This window comes from Cyanistes caeruleus, chromosome 29 (genome assembly GCF_971803275.1).
Source record: "Cyanistes caeruleus chromosome 29, bCyaCae1.hap1.1, whole genome shotgun sequence".
NCBI lineage: Eukaryota > Metazoa > Chordata > Aves > Passeriformes > Paridae > Cyanistes > Cyanistes caeruleus.
In genome coordinates this window covers 3,285,732-3,307,715 of record NC_141729.1, presented here as the reverse complement: position 1 = coordinate 3,307,715, position 21,984 = coordinate 3,285,732, and the positions used below count along the sequence as shown (strand labels likewise).

Sequence of the window (21,984 nt, the reverse complement as noted above, 5' to 3'; positions counted from 1 at the left end):
TTATGTAACTACAAGCATCCAAAAACCTGGAAGCTTGGAAGTTTCTCTCCAAGCTGCACCTCGCTTTCGTCATCTTTAAAACTCCTGTAAGTGAGCCCTCAATTCATTGAGATAATGAGGGATGTGCAGGGTGGAAATCATGAGGTGTCAGGATAATTTTAATTTAGCTGAGACTGACAACTGTCAGGCTCCTTTGAAAGTTGGAGTTTAAAAATAAACTCTGTATTATGAACAATTCCGGATGGGAAGAAATTGAAGCATTATAAACAAAAGCTTTATGTTCTATCAATTGATCCTGTGCCACTGCCATTAACAGACAGGATGGAAATATCTTTGACTCAAAGCAGTATCAATTTTGAAGCCCTTAATTAATGGATTCTTACTTTTAAAATTTTTTCCCCCTCTCTCTATATATATATGTATATATATCTCTATCTCAGAAATAATATTTTACTCATCCTGATCTTTGTTTTCTCTATAAAAACAACTGTCAGAGAAGTTTATTCTTCAATTCTGCTGCTTAATTAAAACACTGAACCTACATCAGCCTTGGGAGGGGTTTGAAAAAGTCAACAGGCCTGAAGTAAACAACAAATCTGGTCCATAATGAAATTTCTCTGCAATTCTGCTGCAGAAATAACTGTAACATGAGGGTTCTGTTGGCCAAAAATTTAGAAAATGTGGCTTAAACATAACCCAGCTTCTGGGATACAACTTTCAGGTCAGTCCATTCAAATGGCTCAGTTTAACACTTTATTTAAGAAGCTTTGGAAGGGACAGACAGAAATGAGGCAGCCTAAGAACCATAAATGTTTTAGGGCAAAGAGGATTTCAGGCTTCTGCAGCAGGAATTTGGGGATGAAAGCTCTTCCTTCCCCCCAGCCAGGTGTTTTCAGTGTGGACCAGAGCCTGTTTAAATCATGGATTGTTTTCAAACGGGCCCACGCAGCCCCTCAGCTCAACCCCCACACCCTGCTGTGCTCCTCTAATTAAATTGATTACTAATTTATCTTGAATTAAAACTCAATCAGCAACAACCAAACAGCACCACCTCAATAAGGCTGTGCCTTCAACAGGTTTAATCCTGCTAATCTTTTCCTCTCCCAACAGAGGAGAAATGGGAAAGTGTAAAACCAGGACTCCTCTGGACTTGGGGTAATTAAAGCCGTGCTAAAGAGGTGTGAAAAATAAACTTGTTTTAGCACTGGGATATAGGAAATCATCTCACCTCGCTCCAGGATTTGGGAAGAAGTCCCCTGCAGGCCTGGCTGAGCCTGCAGTTTATGAATCTCCAGCCTTCCTGTGGGGGTTTATTAATTATTCAAGATGCACAAACAAAGAACAGTTTATGCATGGGGTGGCTTTTAGACATTCCCAAATTCCTTCAAACCCCATCGGAGCCAGGCTGGGATTTATGTGAATGACCTTGAGCCGTAACTCCTCAGCTCTGCTGTGCATCAGGGCTGTGATTTACTCGGGGTGACCTTCCAGGGTGTGCTGTCTGGGGAGTTTTATGGGGATGTGATTAATGACAAGCCCAAAGTGTGAGGGATCCAGTGTGTCCCTGCTGGTGCTGAGTGACCCTCTGGCTCTGCCCCAGCTCCTTCTCGGGCCAGGGCCACAAGGCATGAGCTGAAACAGGGAACATTTCACTGAAACAGGGAACATTTCACTGAACACCACGAGAAGCTCTCTCCAATGAGGTTGCTCAAGCACTGGGGCTGCCCAGAGAAGCTGTTGAGTCTCTGTCCTTGAAGAATTTCCATCCCCAGGCAGAGGTGACCCTGCCCTGAGCTGGAGAGCTGGAGCAGAACATCTCCAGAGGTCCCTTCACCCTCAGCAGCTCTGGCTTTGCAGGACACTTCACAGACAGGAACACTAGAGAAGTTCCCAGGAAGAGGCTGGTACTGCTCCCACACATCCCCTCACGGAATATCAAAGGAATGTCACAGGAAGCCTCCTGAAACTGGGTTTTAATGGATCAGAGAATCACAAGAGAATCCTAGAATGGTTTGGGTGGGAAGGGACCTTAAATCCCACCCAGTGCCACCCCTGCCATGTCCACATCCCAGGCTGTCCCAGGCTGCTCCAAGCCTGGCCTTGGACACTTCCAGGGATCCAGGGGTAGCCACAAATTCTTTAGGCAATGAGAGAAAATAATGAGAATTATTCTGTGTTTGTGCCTTTCCCCCAGCAAACCCCACTGTTCTGTACAAAATGGCAGCTCCAGAGCACATCCTGGGGCATCACTTGCTGCTTCCATGGATTTCTTCCTGGAAGGCCTGCACCTGTTTGTGCTTGAACTTGGGAAGAGCTGAAGTCCCTCCTTTGCCTTTCCCCTTCACTGCTCACGCTGAGATCCATGGGATGATCCCAGCTGTGTTTTGTTCTCTCTTGCTCAGTATCACAGAATTCTGTGCAGCTCTTACAGGCAGTTCCTGAACACTTGGCAAACAATTTTCCCCACCACGATCCACAGCAAAATCCCATTCCAGGCCCACTCTCCTGTCCATCACACTGCCATTAGTGAAGGGAAAAGCTTTTGCTTGGAGCACTGCCCTCCCTCTCTGCCATCCCAAAACCTCCCACTCAGCTCTGGAAATAACAGCTCGCACTGCTCTGGAAGGATCCAGCAGCCGGAACATTTTCCTTTTTATTGAAGGGATCAGGGGCTTCTGGAACCAGGGGTGTGCATCAGTCGTGCTCATTAAACCCCAAATTTGGCTCCTCTCCCTATCACTGCCTCCTTTAGGCACCTCAGGAGACAGCACCCAGGGACAGCACCCAGAGTACAGGGACAGGCGACAGCACCCAGGGACAGCACCCAGGACACAGGGACAGCACCCAGGACACAAGGACAGGCTCCAGGACACTGGGACAGCACCCAGGACACAGGGACAGCACCCAGGACACAGGGACAGGCCCCAGGACACAGGGACAGCACCCAGGGACAGCACCCAGGACACAGGGACAGCACCCAGGGACAGGCCCCAGAGCACAGGGACAGGCCCCAGGGCACAGGGACAGGCTCCAGTGTGCTGAAGCCATGCCCACATCAAATTAAAATGCTAAACCAGGCTTTATCCACTTGTTTCTTGCAGGATCCATCACTTCCCTGGCTGATACCATTCCTTATCTCCGGTTTGCTCAGAGCAGGGCCTGTACATCACTCCACACAACAGGGCCCCGGTCCCAGGACACCTCAGCATTCCTCCCATATAAATAATAATTTGTGAGTGCAAAGATTAGATAAACACCTTTTGCATAACCCTGGCAGTGCATCTGCTGCCCTGAGAGAGATGAGATTCCTTGGAGCTGCTCCAGAGGTGAATTTGATCCTTTGTACACGGACTCCCTTTGGAGTCTCCTGATCCTTTCCCGTTGCCTCACGCTCCTAACACTTGTTTCTGAATTATATCCCAGCACAAGCTGGCTCAGGTAATTTTCCACCTATTTAATTGTAATTTTTGTCTCTGATACATTCACAGGAAACCCTTCATTTCACTGAGGGCTTTTTCATTTTTCACCCTTGTAAATAAAGATAACATCCATCATATCCAAAGTGTGTAAGAGATCCAAGCTCCTGAGACCTCAGCACACTTGTTGAGCTGATCCTGGGTTAAGGATCTGAGCTAAATTTCCTTGACAAAAGTGTCTGGAGTAATATTTATCCTCAACAGACTCATAAGAAGTCCACAGAGAGGTCTGAGGGCGTGAAGGAGCCCTTTGCATTCCTTATGATCATCCCCAGGTCACATTCCCTGCACAAATGAGCTTCCTGCTGAAGCGAAAAACGAAAAAGAAATGAAAGAAAAGGCAAGTGGGAAAATAAAAAGGATTCACAAGGAAAGCCAGAGGCCCAATTTAACAGCAGCTTTTCATGCGCTTAATCAAGCTTTAGGTTTCTGTGTTTATCTTTGATGTTTCTCCAGCAGCTTCAAACTGCCAGAGGTGCGAGTGCAAAGCAAATCCTGAGCAGTTACTGGATTTGGGAGCTTCCCAGAGATATTCCATGTGAGAAGGGGCTCCTGTGGGGCTGGATCTTCGCTGCCTTCAGCACAGGGAGAGGCGATGCTGGTTCTCACAGCCAGCTCACAGGGAATGCAGTTTGGATCCTGGGATTGTTGGAATCTCCGTGGTGCTCTGCAGAGGTGGACAGGATTGGCCTTGGTTAGGGAATGCCTGGCCAGCGTCCACAGGTTCCCAGAATGGTTTGGGTTGGAAGGGATTTTAGAGACCCTGGGCATCCCTGGAGCGGTGTCCAAGCGCTCCTGGAGCTGCGACATCTTTGGGGCCAGGACCATTCCCTGGGCAGCCTGGGCAGTGCCAGCACCCTCTGGGGAAGAACCTTTCCCTGATCTCCAGTCTTTCCCTGACCTCCAGTCTTTCCCTGACCTCCAGTCTTTCCCTGACAAAGGGAATCCCCCTGCCACAGCTCCAGGCACTGAGGAACTGCAGAGATGTTGGGTCTCCTGCATGGTCAGAAAATTTTCTGCTGGGCTTGTGACACCGTTAAACCAGGTGTGGTGATGATGGATCAAAGACTGGACTTGATGGTCTTGGAGGTCTTTTCCAACCTTAATTTTGTGATTCTAGATACCCTGAGAAAGATTCTCTCATCTCTGTGTGATGTGGAAGTCCAGATTTGGGAATCCTGGAGCAGCTCTGCCAAGCAGGTCCTTTAGTGGGGGATTTGTTACCAAGGTGGGATACAGCCCATGGGGAGAGGACAGTAATTAATCACCATCCAAGGCTCCCAGCCCTGGCCCAGGGAATTGTCAGGCAGAACTGGGCCTCCCTCCCCACTGGATATGGAATTATGGAATCATTAATGTTGGAAAGTACCCCCAAGATCATTGGCTGAACCCCACCATGCCTAAAAAATCTAAAAGTGCCCTTTCTGTTCCTGTTTTGTGCATTTCCAGTGGCTCCACAACTTCCCTGGAGATCCTGGCCCAACATTTAACCACTCTACCACTGAAGAATTTGTTTTTGATATCCAACATACATGGCAGGCAGGAAAAGGCTGAGGAAAGGGAAAAGGGTCTCAGGTTTGTTCAGGGGGAAGAGGAGGAAGTCCAACCTTTTTCTGTTCCCTGTAAAAGTCTGGGAATATGGAGCCAGACCCACCTCAGGAATCTGGGACACAGAGGCAACAGGCACAAGCTGCAAGGAGGGAAATTCAGATTGCTCTTATTTTAAAAATCTACAAAAATCAACCAAGTGAGCAGTTAAAGACCGAAACACAGCCCAGAAAGTCTGGGGAATCTTCATCCTTCAGCCTTGTACTGGACGAGGCCCTGTGGAACCCTGAGCTCCAAAATTACCTCCAGAGGTTGCTTCCAAAAGAAACCTCTCTTCAATTCTATGACTTTCATCCTGTTAAATCCTAATGTTGTCATGAAAAAATGCCCAGAAAATGTCATGTCCTGTGGCAACACAAACAGCACCAAGCTAAAAATTAACAGGATTTTATACAATGGGTGCCTGCAGCCTGTGAGTGCCTTGGGAAAAACAAGTTGTCAATCCATGGCAGGAACATCCCAGCAGCCTGCTTGAATCCAGCACCTCTGATCCAGCACCATCCAACAGGAAAGGCTCTCTGTTTGTGGATTCACACGTGATTTTTATAATTCCCCGGTATTAAACCCAGCTAATGATAACCCTTCATGCTCTTCTTCCATCAAAATATTTTGGGGATTATTTGGAGACAGAGAGAGCTTTGCTTTGGCTGCTGCCTGTTTGAACCATTGGGTGAGTAGGCAAAAATCAGACACAAATATTTCCATGCCTGTGCAGCTTCCCTTGGAAAAACTGAAGGAATAAACTGCATGGAATTCATGCTTTACTTGGGATTTTTTTTTGAACAATTTCTCAGCTCCTCAAAGAGAAATGCCAGGAACTGTAATTTGGAGTCCTGCCTTGCTTGCTATGGAGCATCTCCTCCCCAAAATGTGTGGATGGGCAACGTGCTCCAATTCCCTCAGGAGAGCAGGAATAATCTGACTTTTAACAGGAATTTGGATGCAGCAAAGGAGATTTGAGATCTGCTTTTACCTCAGTGGTTCAGGCACACCGTGGGGACCACAAAAGTAAAGGAGTCAGAGCTGAGGGAGAAAGCAGGAATATAACAAGGGTGGGACTGGGATTTGTTCCAACTGACCCCCCATTCAGGACCTTAATTTAATTTTCTAAAGCACCCTCAGAAAGTAAATCTGATCCATTCACTGATAAACTCCCGGGATTAAACAGACAATATTCCTAATTTTAAGTCTTTAATTAAATAAGAATCCAGAGTTCCATTAAACATGTAAAATTCAGCTCGTCCTGGCTTTAAAAACCAATAAAAAGCAAATAAATACACAGAACATCGTGATCTTTTTTCTTTTAATTCACTATTTCTCAGTCAATCCAATAGCAGCTGGTAATTCTGACAAGTTTGGGATTGACACTGCTGGGAAAGGATGATTTTCTGTGCTCTCCAAAATCCTTCAGCAGCAATTGTGAGTTAACCCAGGGACTTCTCCAGCACCAGGCTGCTGCCAACCAGCTGATTCCCAGGCAGCTGCCTGATCTCCCTCAAAATTATTCACAGCTTGGGGATGGAAAAGATAATAAACATATGGAATAAGATGGTGAGAGGCTGGAGAAGAGATGGGATAAATAAAGGTTCAAAATCTGCCAGCTGGGGAAATATGAGCCAGTAGGTACAAAGTAGGAGAAAAATGAAGTCTTGTCAAAGAGACAAGAGTGATTTGGTCAATTTTGGGAATGAAAATCCCTCTGTAATGAAGAAAATGAATGGAACAGCCACCAATCCCAGGCAGCAATGACATTTTCAAGGAATACTGGTGTAAGTATAGAACTAAAAAATTCATTTTTAGGGACCTGCCAGCTGCCAATCCAAAAGACAAATCTCAATAAAAGAATGTGTTGTGTGCCAGAGTTACTTTCAAAAATCAGTTTTCACTGAATCCTGGGGTGGTTTGGATGGGAAGGACCTGAAATCCTGCCCAGTGCCACCCCTGCCATGGCCAGGGACAGCTCCCACTGTCCCAGGGTGATCCAACCTGCCTTGGGCACTTCCAGGGATCCAGGGCAGCCACAGCCTCTCTGCTATTCTCTTCTGGATAATCCCATCTGGAAGTGAGCTAGGTTAAAAATTAACCAAATCCCCTCTGGTTTAACATATCCCAGTGTAGGAGTAGGAATCAACCACGGAATGATTTGGGGTGGAAATGACCTTAGAGCTCCTCCAGTGCCATGGCAGGGGTGGCACTGGGCGGGATTTCAGGTCCTTCCCACCCAAACCACCCCAGGATTCAGTGAAAACTGATTTTTGAAAGAGCAGCTCCTATTTCCATCTCCTCCTCCACGTGCACAGTGTTGTCCCTGGAGGTTTTATCCCGATGGGCTGCAGGTTAGGGTTAGGGTTAGGTTTAGGGTTAGGGTTAGGGTTAGGGTTAACCCTCGTAAACCCACGAGGGTTTAGCACAGCCCTGCACAAGCCAGGGAGGGAAAGAGGAGCTGCTCTGGTTTCCTTTGGCATCAGAATGACTCAGCTTGAGTGAAACGACACAAACCCCCGTGGGCCAGACCTGTGCGCCACATTCCACCTGAAAAACTCTGGGATGAGAGGTTCCAATTAAATCGCTGCTGCTACAGGCCTTGAAATACCTGTTAAAATCTTACTTTAAAAATCCAGCTCTTGGGAGTTTCAGCTGTCCCGAATTGATCAGGGCACTGCAGAAATTCGGGGGCTTTTCTCTGTGTCCTGCAGCACATCCTTGAGACAGCTGTTCATCCCAGAATTCCATTTAAAGCACGGGATTTTCACCTTTCCCTCTCAAGCCACAGCTCCTCCCACCTCTCCTGAGCTCAGTGACTGGGCTGGGAGCTGTGGTTAAAGTGGGATTTTTTGGGATAAATACCTGGTAATATTCTAACACAGCTGCGGAATTCCTGCTGACTAAATCCAGGCTCTGTGCACCACGTCTGCTCCCCAAATATTCCTCAGTCCTGGTCTAAACCAACCCAATGAGAGCTTGCAGTGAGTGTGGGAGTGAGCATTGCATTCCCATCCTCCCCAGGCAGCAGAGAGCCAGAGAAAAATCAAATATCTCTCTCCAAATATCTCAGAGCAAATCTTAGACATGAGGATTTAAGTAGTTCAGAAAAAAAAAAAAATCAAAGGATGTTAATGGTTAATATCTTGCAAAACATCATTGCTTGCCTCTGTGCTGTCAGGAAAAGCTCTGAGAAGTGGTTTGGGGAAAAAGGATGAAAGTCTTGCAGACATGGAATAAAACAAACTGTGGGAATCTGCCAGAGTTTAATTCCAGAGGTTTTCCTGCTTAGTTAAAACCCCAAACCAAGGACTCTACGTTCCTGCCCCGGGGGCCAGCACTGAGGAACAGATGATTCCTGCAAGATCCACGGGTGCAGAGGCTTCAGAAATGTTTCACTGACCAAATTCCCCTCTCCCAGTTCGCTTCCTGGGCCTTTCCAACGTGATCAGTACAGAAGGAGAGGTTTGGCACAGCTTCTGGAGCCTCTCAGCGGCGACCCCAGGGCTCTGTGCCTGCCTGGAGCTTCTCCCCCTTACTGCAGAACTCTCAGGCTCCTGTTTATTTATTAATCCAGAACAGCCCCAAAAATCCCACAATTAAATCCAGTACTCATTACTGCCCTGGGCCAGCCAGCACTACAATGACACATCCATTAGCAAGCCCAAAACCAGAATTAAGTGCGAGGAAGAAAATTCCAGCACCGACTCTGAAGCTTCTTTAAAACACAAATTTAGGGTGGATGGGGCTGCTCTGAGCAGGGGCTCTGAAAGCACTTTTGAAATGTGAATTTGGCTGCGTCATGCAGAGGTTTCGGAGTGGGGCTGCAGGCAGCTGTGCATAATGCAGGCTGGAAAATGCTCTGGGGCAGGACTGGGGCACAGGAACGCAGCAACTGCGTCTGTGCTTGCGTAAGTCAAGTGGAACGGGTGGGACTCGGGGTCATTTTCCTTATTTTTATAAGAAACGTGGGCTTGGAGAGCCAGGATCTGGTTTGCAAAGGGGTTTTGGGCCAAGTGGGGATTTTTCCCCTTAACAAGAAGGTAAAGGATGCACCAGTGGAAAAATCCAGCACAGTTACCCCTGTTAGACCTTCCTGCTTTAGCTGCAATAGCCATCAGGAATCAGCTCCTGGAAGGATTTGGGCCTCTCTCCCTGCAAATTCCATTTTCCTTGCCATCAGTGGGCCAGCACATTCTCATTTTCCCCTGAGTGACACCAGAACCCCATATCCATGTCCATCAGCCCCAATAATCCTCATTAAAGCTGTGTCCATTTCCCCCTCAGTGACACCAGAACCCCATCCCTCCATATCCATCAGCCCCAATAATCCTCATTAAAGCTGTGTCCATCCCCATTTTCCCCTCAATGACACCAAAACCCCATATCCATGTCCATCAGCCCCAATAATCCTCATTAAAGCTGTGTCCATCCCCATTTTCCTCTCAGTGACACCAGAACCCCATATCCATATCCATCAGCCCCAATAATCCTCATTAAAGCTGTGCCCATCCCATTCTCCAGGCCTCCCCTCCCAGCTCCCAACCACTCCCTCCAAGCCAGCAAAGTCACAGGATCCTTCTCCAGCAGCTCTGGCTCGTTTGCTGCTCCCAAAATGAGGATTTTCTCTTGTCCCCAGTGCTCTGAATGCAAGGTTTGGATGCAAACAGGCCCAGCCCTTCCCTCCTGGAGAGAAATATGGACAACTCCAGTTATTAATTCCCCATTGTTGTTCTGACTTTAAACTGCTCTTTAAAGCCACTGTGATCTCTTTCAAGCAGTGGAGGAAAAGAACACTTTAATCACTAAAAGTGCATTAAAAATTCAGCACTCGAATCCTGCCTAATAGATTGATATTTCCCATGAGCTGGCAGGGGAAGATTAGCTATTAAAAATTCCCTTGTCCACCGGCATGTTAAATCCACCTGAAATTGGGCCCTGCTTGTTTGCTTGTTTGTTTTTCTGGTTAAAGAGACACTTAAATTCTGACCTCTTCGCACTTTAAATAAATCAGGGAAATTTATTTCTGTGTTTTTACAGGGTTTTAAGGCCAGCTTCCATTTCAAGAGCTGCAGACTCTGGATCCTGCCTGTCCTTCCCAAATTCCCAAGGCTGCCTCAATGTTTGCAGGACGCTCTGGATGAGGAGCTCAGTGAATTTAAATCCAGGTGTCTTAAACTCTGCAAATTCTGCTTTGTCACCCCAAACTTCTCCATTAGCTGGGATGAGGATTAAGCTAAAGAAGACACAAACACTGCAGAGAATCAGGAAATCAGTCAAAGCTTAAATCAGCCTCTGGAAGCACAAATTCCTCCCCAGTGATGGATTTAGGAGGAGTTTATTTGCAGTCTAAAACCAGGAAAAACCATCAGCTGCTTCCTCAGTTCTTCTTTCCTCCCATCCAACCCTTCAGGAAGAACCAAGGCTCTGGTGTTAAAATTATTATTGAGAGTCAGACTTGATGATCTTGGAGCTCTTTTCCAACCTCAATCCTGGAATGGTTTGGGTTGGAAAGACCTTAAATCCCATCCAGCTCCACTTCTGCCATGGGCAGGGACAGCTCCCACTATCCCAAACATCCAAATATCCAAATATCCAAATATCCAAATATCCAAACCCTGCCCAACCTGGTCAAACCCTTCCAAACCCTCCAAATATGGGCTGGAAACTGCAGGAATTTGGGATTTGAGGCTTCCTCAGGAGACAACACCCACCCAATCCAAGCCTTCCCTGCCTTTTGTGGCTTTAAAAACAACAGAGCTGGAAGTTCCCTGCATTTAGGTGCAGAGGGATGAAGAATTTGACCAGTGCTGGACACTTCTGAGCTTTATGGTCACAAAAAGTAAGAAGAAAAATGTAATTTATAGGCAAATCCACCCTGTCTGTGCCAGCTGAGTGAATTCTGCTCTGACAAGATGCTGCAGATAAATTTCTGTTTCATTTCATGGTATTTCTTCCAGCGTGATGTTCCAACCCGAAATCACACTGGGAACAATTTGGGATGGAATAGAAAATGATAATGTCTAGACAGCAATGCTGCCTGAAGTATTTTCAGGGAATATAAAAAACAAGCATTAGCAGAAGCTCTAATAGCTACAAGTTAATAATGACAATGTTGATTTTAATTTTAATGATTCGAGGTGGGCACTTAAGAAAAAAAGAAACAAACCCCACCACAAAACAAAATCAATGAGCTGGAATAGGAATTCTAATTTGGAAAGCTGGACAATTATTAATCATTTGTATTATTCAATTAATAGTGACTTTTCTAATTAATAGGATGCTTTATGTCCCCATCTGGTATTCAAAGACATCATTCATTTTTATTCTTGGGAAATAAACAGCTGCAAAGGGGGTTGATGCACCAATAGGAGCAGGAAATTAAGCATTGGATTTGCTTTTCCATTTTAGACCAAATAATTCCCTTGGAATAGAATATTTTTTTTAATGCTCCAATGATTTAATGTCCTCTATCCCCATATACACCCCCCCCCTTTATTTATTAAATTTTTTTATATTCACAGAACGTTTTCTGTGGGAATGGAACCCCTTAAAACTGTGAGGTTGCAGATGTTCAGAAAGAGTTTTCATGCAAATATTTACACAGGGAGTGACCCAGAGCAGAACTCAGCACTTCAGATAATCCAAATTATTCCTCTTAAACTTCTTTCGTGTCTCAACAAAAGACAGCTGGAACTCAGGAGGAGCCCTTCAGGGACTTGTCACATCCAAATACTTGCAGAAGAATTTAAAATTTTCGTTCTACCAAGGTCAAATTAAGTCAAACCGGGGGTGTTTAGTCATTACCTCTGTTTCATGAAAAAGAAATTGCATGTTTTGGGGTTTTTTTAAAAAAGAAATATGGGAAAGAAGTATAAGAGTGGCATTAAAAACATGATAATCAGGTCTTGGCAGAACAAAAACAACAGCTTGGGGGATCTGGATCCTGTGGGGTTGGGAATAATCGGAATCTGTTCCTTTCTGTCTCAAAAAACCCCCACGGTTTTAAGAGCTCAGCTGAGTTTTGCAGCTCAGCTCCCCCAGCCAAAGCTGCTTCTTGGTTTTTCCAAGAATACCAGAGAAAAATGGGAAAAAAACCAACCAAAAATTCCAAAAATGGAAGGAGGAGAAACCTTCCCATGGGCAGAGCATCTTCCACCCCCTTCCTGGGGAATCCAACACTTTCCTCTCCCTAAAAAATGCCCTTTTTCCTTCTGGGGGGTGGAAAATGGATCTGCCAATGGATCCGTGAAGGATCCAGGCTCCTTCCTTGGAGTGTGGAGCAGGCACTGCTGGGCAGGGAAGGGAATTGATGACTCCAAAATTATTGATATCCAACTGATAGCTGGAGTTATCAATTCTCCTCCCAGGCAGAACAGCTGGTCCAGGTGATCCAGAGAGGAAAAAAATATGGGAAAGGGAGAAGAAGGAGGAGGTGGAAAGAGAGGGAGGAAGAAGAAAGGGTGGGAAAAGAGGGGGAAGAAAAAAAAGGATGGGAAAAGAGAGGGAAGAAAAAAAAGGGTGGGAAAGAGAAGTGAAAAAGGGTGGGAAAAGAGAGGGAAGAAGAAAAAAAGGTGGGAAAAGAGAAGTCAAAAAGAGTGGGAAGAAGATAAAAGGGTGGGAAAGAGAGGGAATAAGAAAAAAAGAAGAAAAGAGGGAGGAAGAAAAAGGGGGGAAGGGAGGGAAGGAGAGAAAGGGTGAAAAAAAGAATCAACACTCCCAGAGCTTTTGTATTTAATTTTTTGTGCTCTGGGATTGGTTGGATTTCAAATTAATAAACCCATCAATGGCATTGAATGGATAATGAGGGCAATCATCTGGGATCTCCAGGAGATCCTGGGATACTCCCTGGTTGTGATACAGGGGGAAGGTGCAGATATTTCCTATTTAACCATTCCAAGTGTCAGATCTGGGCACAGGCACCACTGAAAGGGAGGAAATAAAAAATAAGGAACTGCAGGATAAATGTATTCCTAACAAACAAGGCACTTGGCATTCACACAGGCAGTTTCAGCTTAATGTAATATTGAATTTAAAGCTTGGTCTCCTACACGAGCCCTCCTGAAATTATTTTATCCCACAGAATCTGACTTTGATTTGAATTCTCCCCCATTAATGCTCCGGGTCAGTTCTGAACAGGCCAAGTGGAAACTTGAACACAAACACTGCGGCAGCCCATGGAAATTGTCACCTCCTTCATCTCCTTTGTCCCCTTTCCAGGACTCCTACTGAATAAAATTGTGAATTTTACCTGTACCCAGGTAAAGATTTCCATGGGCTTGTCCCTCCTGAGCCCCTTTCCCTGCCCGTGGGTGTCAGGAATTCTCCCGGAGGAGCCAATGGAGTTAAAGGATTCTTCCACCACGAGCTTTGACTTTCAGATGGAAGCCTCGGGATCAAGACAAATCCATCATTCCAGTGCCCAGAACGGAGCTGCTGGAGCCAAAGGAAATGAATCCAGGCCGTGGATCATTAGCCATGTGTGGAGTGCTGCTCCCAGAATTAATGGATGCTGTGTCACGCCTTGGGACTGCTGCAGCCCGTTCCAGTCAGCTGGAAAAGGACAGAGGCAAAATTCTGTTCTATTTTTTCCCCTTTCTCTTTCCCTTTTCTTCCTTCCTGCCTCCTTTGAAAATCCACACTGCTGGGAGCTGCTCCACGGAGTAACTCTTGATCCGGCTCGGAGTAATTCGTGCCCTGGCTCTGAGTAAGGGCGGCTGCTCAGCATTAACCCAAAGCTGAATTAACAAAATAATAGAACAACACTAATGAGGAGCCCCAGCACCTCTCCAGGCATGGAGCATTCCTGAATGGAACATCTGCCCACACCCTTGGGATCAGGGTTTGAGCACAAAAAAATTCTGATTTTATTGCTCAAATGCCAAACTTTGGTGCTTCTTGTTTGAGACTGGCCATGAAAACCAGGGATGCTGCTTCCTCTTGATCCTGCAGCAATAATAAAATCCTGGAATGGTTTGGGTTGGAAGGGCCTTAAGTGCCACCCCTGCCATGGCAGGGACAGCTCCCACTGTCCCAGGCTGTTCCAGCCTGGCCTTGGGCACTTCCAGGGATCCAGGGACAGCCCCAGATGCTCTGGGAATTCCATCCCAGCCCCTCCCCACCCTCCCAGCCAGGAATTCCTTCCCAGATAATAAACCCTGTGCAGAACTCGACATCCCCTAATTAACAATTGCCAGACATCCCCTAATTAACAATGGCCACGTGCTGCCTTTTATCTGAGCGTTTCCAAGTACTTCCTAAACCTTGGGATGCATCCCAGGGACTCGGAGAACAAACAGCTCCTTTGGGATTGAGAGCACTGCCAGAACCTGGAGAAATGAAGAAAGATCCAAGCCCTGAAAGCTGCACTTGCAAAAAAGCAACAAGAACCCAGCAGGAATTCCAGGCTCCAGTCCCTCGGGAGGGACCCCACCATGCTGCAGCCACTCAAAGACAGGCTCTGTCCCGCCTTTAAAGCTGTAAAATACAAATGCAGATAATATTCCAAGGAATCTGTGGCATCCCTCACTTGTTAAGCCATTTCCTGATTCTTTTACAGAATCACTTCCCTGCACAGATGTTCCAGTGGCTCCCTGCTAACTCCAGGCCAGGAGACTTTTCTATCCCAGCTCATCCCATTCCACTTGTTTCTCCAAAACCTCCAGCAAACATGAAGAGGACAGCTGGACATTTTAAGGAAATCATTCTTGGCATTTACAAATACTGAGCTGCCAAGAGATTTTCCCTTTTAACCAAAGCCCTTCCCTGACCTGGGACTGAGATGGAGCGAGGCCCTGATTTCCTCCAGTTGGAAATGAAAGGAAGAGCTCAAGGAACAGCAGGTCTTGGATCCCCTGGGTGACTTTGGCAGATTTACCTCCCCAAATCTGCAGATATTCATGTACAGGTGTATTTTTATCTCAGGTGCCACAATGTCAGTGCCACCAAGCCCCAAAGGAACCGATTTTTACAGATACTCCAAAGACCCCCTTAAAAAGAAAGAAATGAATAAACAGAAAGAGCTGTTGGAAGGGCAACGGATGCAAATTCAATATCTCCTGATTTTATTCCAGGCCTTTGCCAGTGACTTAATGAACAATCACAGACAAGCCACTTCATGTTGTTTCTCAATACATTAATTAGGAATAACAACACTCATCTCCCAGGCAGCTCCACAGCTGAAGGTGCTGTGTGGCAAAGATTTCCTTTTTATTGTGTTTAAAAAAACGCCACCCCCACTTGGAGATGCAAACAATTTGCCAGAATTTTCCACATCAAAACAAACAGCAACTCCCCCAGAACGGCACAAGCAAGAACAACAAAGCTTTGTGCTCAGCCAGGGGCACGGCTGAGGATCCAGATTAATTTGCCATGAAAAACTACAAATTTGGGGTCATACTCCACTAAATAAAAGGCAAAAAGCTCAGGGAATTTTGTAGCAGGTTTTTTCCATGCCTACCTATCCCATTTGGAAGAATTTATCATACATATATATTTATAAATATAGACTTTCAAGTGGTCAAAGCTCCCAATTCTTGTGGAATTTGCTTTCCAGACCTTTTGGAGGTGGCAGAGGAAGGGGAGGAGAAGCTGAGGCATCAGGACATTCCTGGAGTTCCTCTGGAGTGGGGAACTGAGCAGCAGATCCTCTCACACAGCCGGGATTCACCGCAGGGCCCCCCCAGGACATCAGCACAAATGATTGAATTAATTTAATTAATTCAGTAGCCCCCAATATCCAATGTCCAGCTGAATTTAATTATTTCAATATCTGGCAGAAGGAAAGGTTCTGCTGTAGCTCCCTTCAGCAGATGGGAGGCACAGAAAAAAGGCTTCGCTTTCCACACTGGACACACAACACCTGGGCCTGGCTTTGGAATTAAAATCCAGAATGGTTTGGGTTGGAAAGGACCTTCAAGCTCATCTGGATCCAACCCCCTGCCATGGACAGGGAATAATTTTCCACTTGGTTTTCTGTTTTATAGACAAATAAAGATGATTTCACTGTTGTCACATTGTTTTGGGTACTGAACTCTTGAATTCCGTGTCTGTTGGAAATTCAGGAATAGAGAAGCTAGGGCTGAATTGGCTCAGTGTGGCGACAGCTGCAGAGTCTGCATTGAAAAATCCCATTTTCCATTGATTTTTTTTTAGAAATCCTAACTTTCATGGACTTGCACTGGGTCAAAATGATGTTCTGAGAGCTCCAGCTTGGCTCCAGCCAAGGACAACACCAATATTTGCCTGAGCTCCCAAAGAACCAGGCGGGATGGTGACACATTTCTGCTAAAAAAAGAAAGCTTGGGTAACTCTGAGTAAGGGAAATTTGAGTAATCTGGGTAACTCTGAGTAGTTTGAGTAACTCTGAGGAATTGGAATAACTCTGAGTAGCCCTCAACACCTGTAAGAAGCAGCAGGTGACAGCTGCCTCCAGCACCAGGGCCACCCCCAGGTCACACCTTGACTGCAGGGGTGTAAAATCAGACAGAAAGATAATGCCCTTAAAATGTCTCCCAGAAATGATGGAAAGAGCCAGGGTTTAATCTTAAAAGTCATCATTGATCATTTTAAGGACTCTTTGACATCCCTCTCTTGAAACAATATAATTCTCCGTAATTATCCCTGCAATCTGGGAGTTTGGCACAGCACCGGGAGCTCCTGGGATCACTGCTGCGGTGAATTCTGTGTGTTTTGCAGGGTTTTGAACAAATCAAGGGGAGCCACCAGACAGGAAGGAAAAAGTTTTGTCTGGTGACACAAATCCAGGCACCCTTTGGCCTCTCACCCACCTGGACACGATCCAGGAGAGCCATGGAAACCCTTCCTTTCCTAAAATCCAGGTAGACACATCCACGGCCTTTCCCTCTCTCACTCAGCAATTACCTGGCTGAGATAATTATTCCCCCCTTTCAGGTCATTCAAAGCAGATTTATTAATTGCATAGGAAAAACAGGCGCTACAATGTCTTCCATATTTCCTTTATTAATTTTTAATTATTTTCTCTTAATTATTAGGACCCACTCTGCAATGTCCTGGATGAATGCTCATAATTAAAGTTCAAGTATTTGCTCTAAATTAAATCTGATCTCAGCTCTTGGGCAGAGGGAGGAGTGTGGGGGATTTTTTTCCCCTTTTGAACAAGGAAATTTGAGGAAGCACATTTGTTTCTGCCATCCACGGACGAGCTGCTTCTTTACAAGACAAATATTCCCCCAAGTTAATTTGGAAGTGGTTACATAACGCAGAATATCAATTTTGGGGTGGCATATGGGCAGAATAACAACTCCAGCCCAGCTCTGAGTGCCAGTGACCATCATTGCTCCACAAAGGACCTCGCTGGGGCCACACGTTCATTTCACTCCGTGCAGAAAGAAACCAAAACACACATCAAGAAATGCTTTACGTTTTCCCACATAAATACTTCCCTCAAGGCCACATCTCCTGTCACCTCTTGTATTAATCCAACCCCAGTGCAATGAAAATAAAAAATTCCATTGTGGGCACCACAAAGTCCCTTTTCCTCTGGCCCTCAACAGCAGGGAAAGCATGCAGCAGCTTCCAGATAAAAATGGGGATGAACACCATGAAATACAGCCCTAAAAACTCTTCACTGCCATTTTTCTACAGTGCAAACATGCCCTGAAAATTCCCCATCCAAAGTAAATCAAAATTCCTGATCCAAGGTACTTTTTCGTGTTCTCGTTGGATCACTTTTGGTTGGACAGGTTTGTGCTTTAATCCCTTCAGATTCTGTGTCAGTTCTCCCAGGGAAATTGATGGAATAACAGAGAATTCCACTTGTTTTAGAGAGGCTAAAACCTGTCTTGGAGAATGAATATATAAAAATAAAAATAAAATTAAAAATAAAAGTAAAAATAAAAGTAAAAAAAAAAGTAAAAGTAAAAATAAAAATAAAATTAAAAATAAAAACAAATATATAAATAAAAATACAATTATAGATATATAAATACAAATACAAACATATAAATATATCTATGGACCTGTAATCCTGTTCATTCCTCTGGGTTTGATCCTGTAGGACTGCCCAGCCATTCCATGGCTTAAAAAGCACAGAGAACTTCATTTACATCACGAATTTCAGGGCTGCATTTGTCCAGAACACAAACCCACCACCTTCCTCCACTCGTTTAATCTGATTATGATGATTTATACGGTTCTGAAGGCCAACTTGCTGGTTGGGCTGTTCAAGAATGAGCACACAGTTTACATGTCTGGGCTTAGCAGTGGAACTCTGAGCTTCAGAAAGGCGAGAAACCACCCAAATTCATCGTTTCATCTAAAAATTCCACTCTTCAGCCATCCTTTCTTGTTCCTATCTCACGTGAAATTCTCTCACACGGGCACGTGACACCCAGGTTATTTCTCAGAGATCTTCTGCAGCGTGAGGGCCCCACAGTGTTTGAAAACAATGGGAAAACAATCCCAAATCATCGAGTCTTAAACCAAAACTCTTTTGGGGGAGATTACCCAGAGTTAAAGAGCGGTGGCAAATGCAGAAGAACTTTCTCCATGCTCCCTCCAAGCATCATTCCCAACATTTCTGGGAACTATTTTCAGGCATTTGATCTGTGCTGGCGTCAGTTGTTGCTACCCAGAGTAATCTCCTTTCACAGGAAAAGAAAAAGGCTCCGTGAGATTATGTAAAATCAGCCAGGAATAGCAGGGAATATAAATACCCAGGATAGATGGACTAGGAGCAGCCAGACAAGGAGGGATCTTTGGGAAGCACCAACCTTTGGGTGCCTCCAGCAGGAATTCACCCGTCTGGGCAGGAACTGCAGCGTCTTGAGCTGATCCTTTAGGCAGATTTGGGATTCTGGGAGGTGGAGCAGCTTTGGATCAGTCAGGACTGAGAGAAACCACAAAGAGTGAAATCTCTCATTTCTAGCATTGGAGAAAAGCTGGGACCTGTCTAAAGCTGAGTCAGGTCTAAAGATGAGTCGGATCTAAAGCTGAGACCTCTCTAAAGCTGAGTTAGGTCTAAGCTGAGTCAGGTCTAAAGATGAGACCTCTCTAAAGCTGAGGCCTGTCTAAAGCTGAGTCAGGTCTAAAACTGAGTCAGGTCTAAAGATGAGACCTCTCTAAAGCTGGGACCTGTCTAAAGCTGAGTAAGGTCTCAAGCTGAGTCAGGTCTAAGGCTGAGACCTGTCTAAAGGTGAGTCAAGTCTAAGGCTGAGACCCGTCTAAAGCTGGGACCTGTCTAAAGCTGAGTCAGGTCCAAAGCTGGGTCCTGTCTAAAGCTGTAGTTTTATCCTGAAGCTCTAAAGCAGAGGAGAATACAGTTTAAAACAGATTTCAAGTCACCATAATTAAGAAATCTGTGGCAGTCTGAACATGAAAAGCCAAAGGCACGCTCCGCTTTTAATTCATTCCACTCTTTACAAACAATGCAGATGCTCCAGAGCCGGGAATTGCGTTCTCTCCCTGGGAGCACAGGAACAATGGGATGTGACGGTGATGGAACACCAGCCTTTACGGCTGATCCCAGCCCCGTCTACCACTGCAAACTCAAGGACTGAACTGCTCCCTGTAAAGTAATTAATCTTCTTCCTCCTGCCAGCCTCTCATCTACCAAACGAGTATGAAAAATCCCCGCGCCTCCCGCGTCTGGAGCAAGAAACTCCGGCGCTGTCTGCACGCGGAGCGTTGGTGATGAGCCTCGTGCCTCTGGGGGATAAAATGCCTCCAAATTTGGGGTTTCTGGAGATTTTCTTTGTGTGGCTGCTCCAAACAGGCCTGTCAGGCTGTGGCACCGTCAGCAGCACAGGGGAAAAGTGGGGTTACACGCCATTGGCAGAGGTGTTTGTCACATTAAAGGGTTAAAAGCTACCAAGGGCAGCAAAGTTTCCCCAGGTCAGGTTGGACAGGGCTTGGAGCACCTGGGACAGTGGGAGGGGTCCCTGCCATGGCACTGGGTGGGATTTAAGGTCCTTCCAACCCCAACCCTTCAGGGACTGTAACTAAATAAACAAACTCAGCATAAATCCTCTAACTATAAACACTGCAAAAATATTAAAGGTGCTGCCACTTTCCTGCTGCCAAAAATCTCAGGGCTCCAGGAGCCAACCTGCAGCAGGAATGAACGTTCGTTGCTCATCCTCCTCACGGCCAGGGCAGATTCCTGGAGGATCCTTGGGATTTACTGTCTACCCCAGGGAGCAGCAAAGCTGTTTGGCTGACCTGGTCCCTCCTCTTCCCTCTCTCTGGGTTCTGGTCCCCAGCCAGGGCTCAAACCTTGCAGAATTCAAACTCAGCTCCTGCAGCTCCCAACTGCTCTCCCTTTCCTGTCCCAGATCATTCCAGCTAATTGCTGTGAGTGGACAAAAGCAAGGAGCGTTTGCCAGGCAAACGAGGGACTCATGGCAGTGCCAGAGAGAGAGATCTCAATTTCAACCCAAACACAGCCCCAGATGAGCCAAACCCCACCAGCAGGGAGAGGAGGATCTGCTCTGCACGTCTGGAGCTGATTCACGGTGCTCCGGCGATGTTATCAGGGAAGTGAAATAAATACATCTGAAATTTGCATGTGTCTGTTTCATCCATTTCTATCAGCAGGGCTTCCAAGTCTTTTATTAAGAAAGCACAGCTAATGACAGAAGGCAAATGCTAATTCTGTTTGGTGGCTCTTCCTCTATTCAAGTTCACTGATCAGGCAGACAAATTAAGAAAGATTGTGAGCTTATCCAGGAGCCATTTGTTCGACATCTCCCCAGATCAGTGCCTGACACAACGGAGCATCTTTGTGCAGTGGAATTTTATTTGTCATGTTGGGCCAGAAGCAGCAGTTAATAATTCACTGCACAGCTCCGTGAAGCTCCCTCGCTCTCTTTCACACAACCTTGCAGTTTCACAGGCTCTTGTTAGGAGCAGCTTAAAATAGTCTGTTATCAGTGCTGCCGTCGCTGTCAGAACCCCGGCAGAGGCACTCGCTGTGATCGTTCTGACAAGGGAACAAAATAAACAACCCAGGAACTTCGGGAAGGACATGGACACGTGGAATTCATCCCCACGGGATGGCTACTCCGGAGCTCAGACCCAGAGAGATGGAGAAAAAGGGCAAATCTGCAGCACTCAGCTGCTCTCCCAAGCTTGTCGCGTGGAATGCTTTGGGTTGGAAGGGACCTTAAATCCCACCTGATCCCAACCCCTGCCATGGGAAGGGACACTTTGCACCAGACCAGGTTGCTCCAGCCTGGCCTCAGAGTAATTTCTGGTTCAGATTTGGATTTTCTGTTCCCCCAGGCCCTTGGCTGCTGGCACATAATCACCAGCTTGGGGTGCCTGAGGTCAGAACAGTCAGGCTCAGGTCAAGGTGTCTGGAAATAATAGGAGTGGAGAACATGGGTAAATATTCCAAGCAGCCAGGCTTGGTGATCTCTGATCACCACAGAAACCACAAAAGCAGTGAATAAAACTCTCAGGTAAGAGAAGTAGTTCAGGAGCGGCGCCTCCTCTGAGTCCAGCACACTGCGTTTAATTCGGCAGGGTCAGGACTCTTCCCGTCCTCAATCTCCAATCTGCTGTATCTGATTTAGCTCAGCTCCCTGATTTCCCAGCTCGTGGGCCAGGGTGTCAGCTCCAAGTGTCACCCCTGACTTCACTGCACCACAAAAGCAGCAATTCACACCCCCCCAGGTCTTCAGGACAACAAATAATATTGTTGTGTGTGGGAACAGAGAGACAGAGCTGCTCCTCTCAGCCCCAAACCTTCAGCCCCAGCTCAGAGCAGCTCTCTCTCCTCCTGGGAGAGAAGGTAAAGCTCACCTGAGCGCCTCAGAAAGGCTCTGACTCCCCAGGGTGCAGCTCTGGGATGGGATCCCATAAAACCCTGACAGAGGAGCTGCTCCTGCTGCCACCCTAAAACCTGGCAAGGTCACCCTGAGGGTCAGCAGACCCC

The 21,984-nt window shown here is 46.2% G+C and overlaps 1 protein-coding gene and 1 long non-coding RNA gene across 3 annotated transcripts in view; one reads left to right on the top strand and one right to left on the bottom strand.

The window, feature by feature from the left end:
- The window catches only part of LRRTM4 (leucine rich repeat transmembrane neuronal 4), a 151,414-nt gene that overhangs the window by 41,103 nt on the left and 88,327 nt on the right, over positions 1 to 21,984 (bottom strand). The window lies entirely within an intron of this gene.
- LOC147648929 (uncharacterized) lies at positions 370 to 6,365 on the top strand. The gene is made up of 2 exons (XR_015279796.1): positions 370 to 4,704; positions 4,853 to 6,365. It is a non-coding gene; the product is annotated as an uncharacterized LOC147648929 (long non-coding RNA).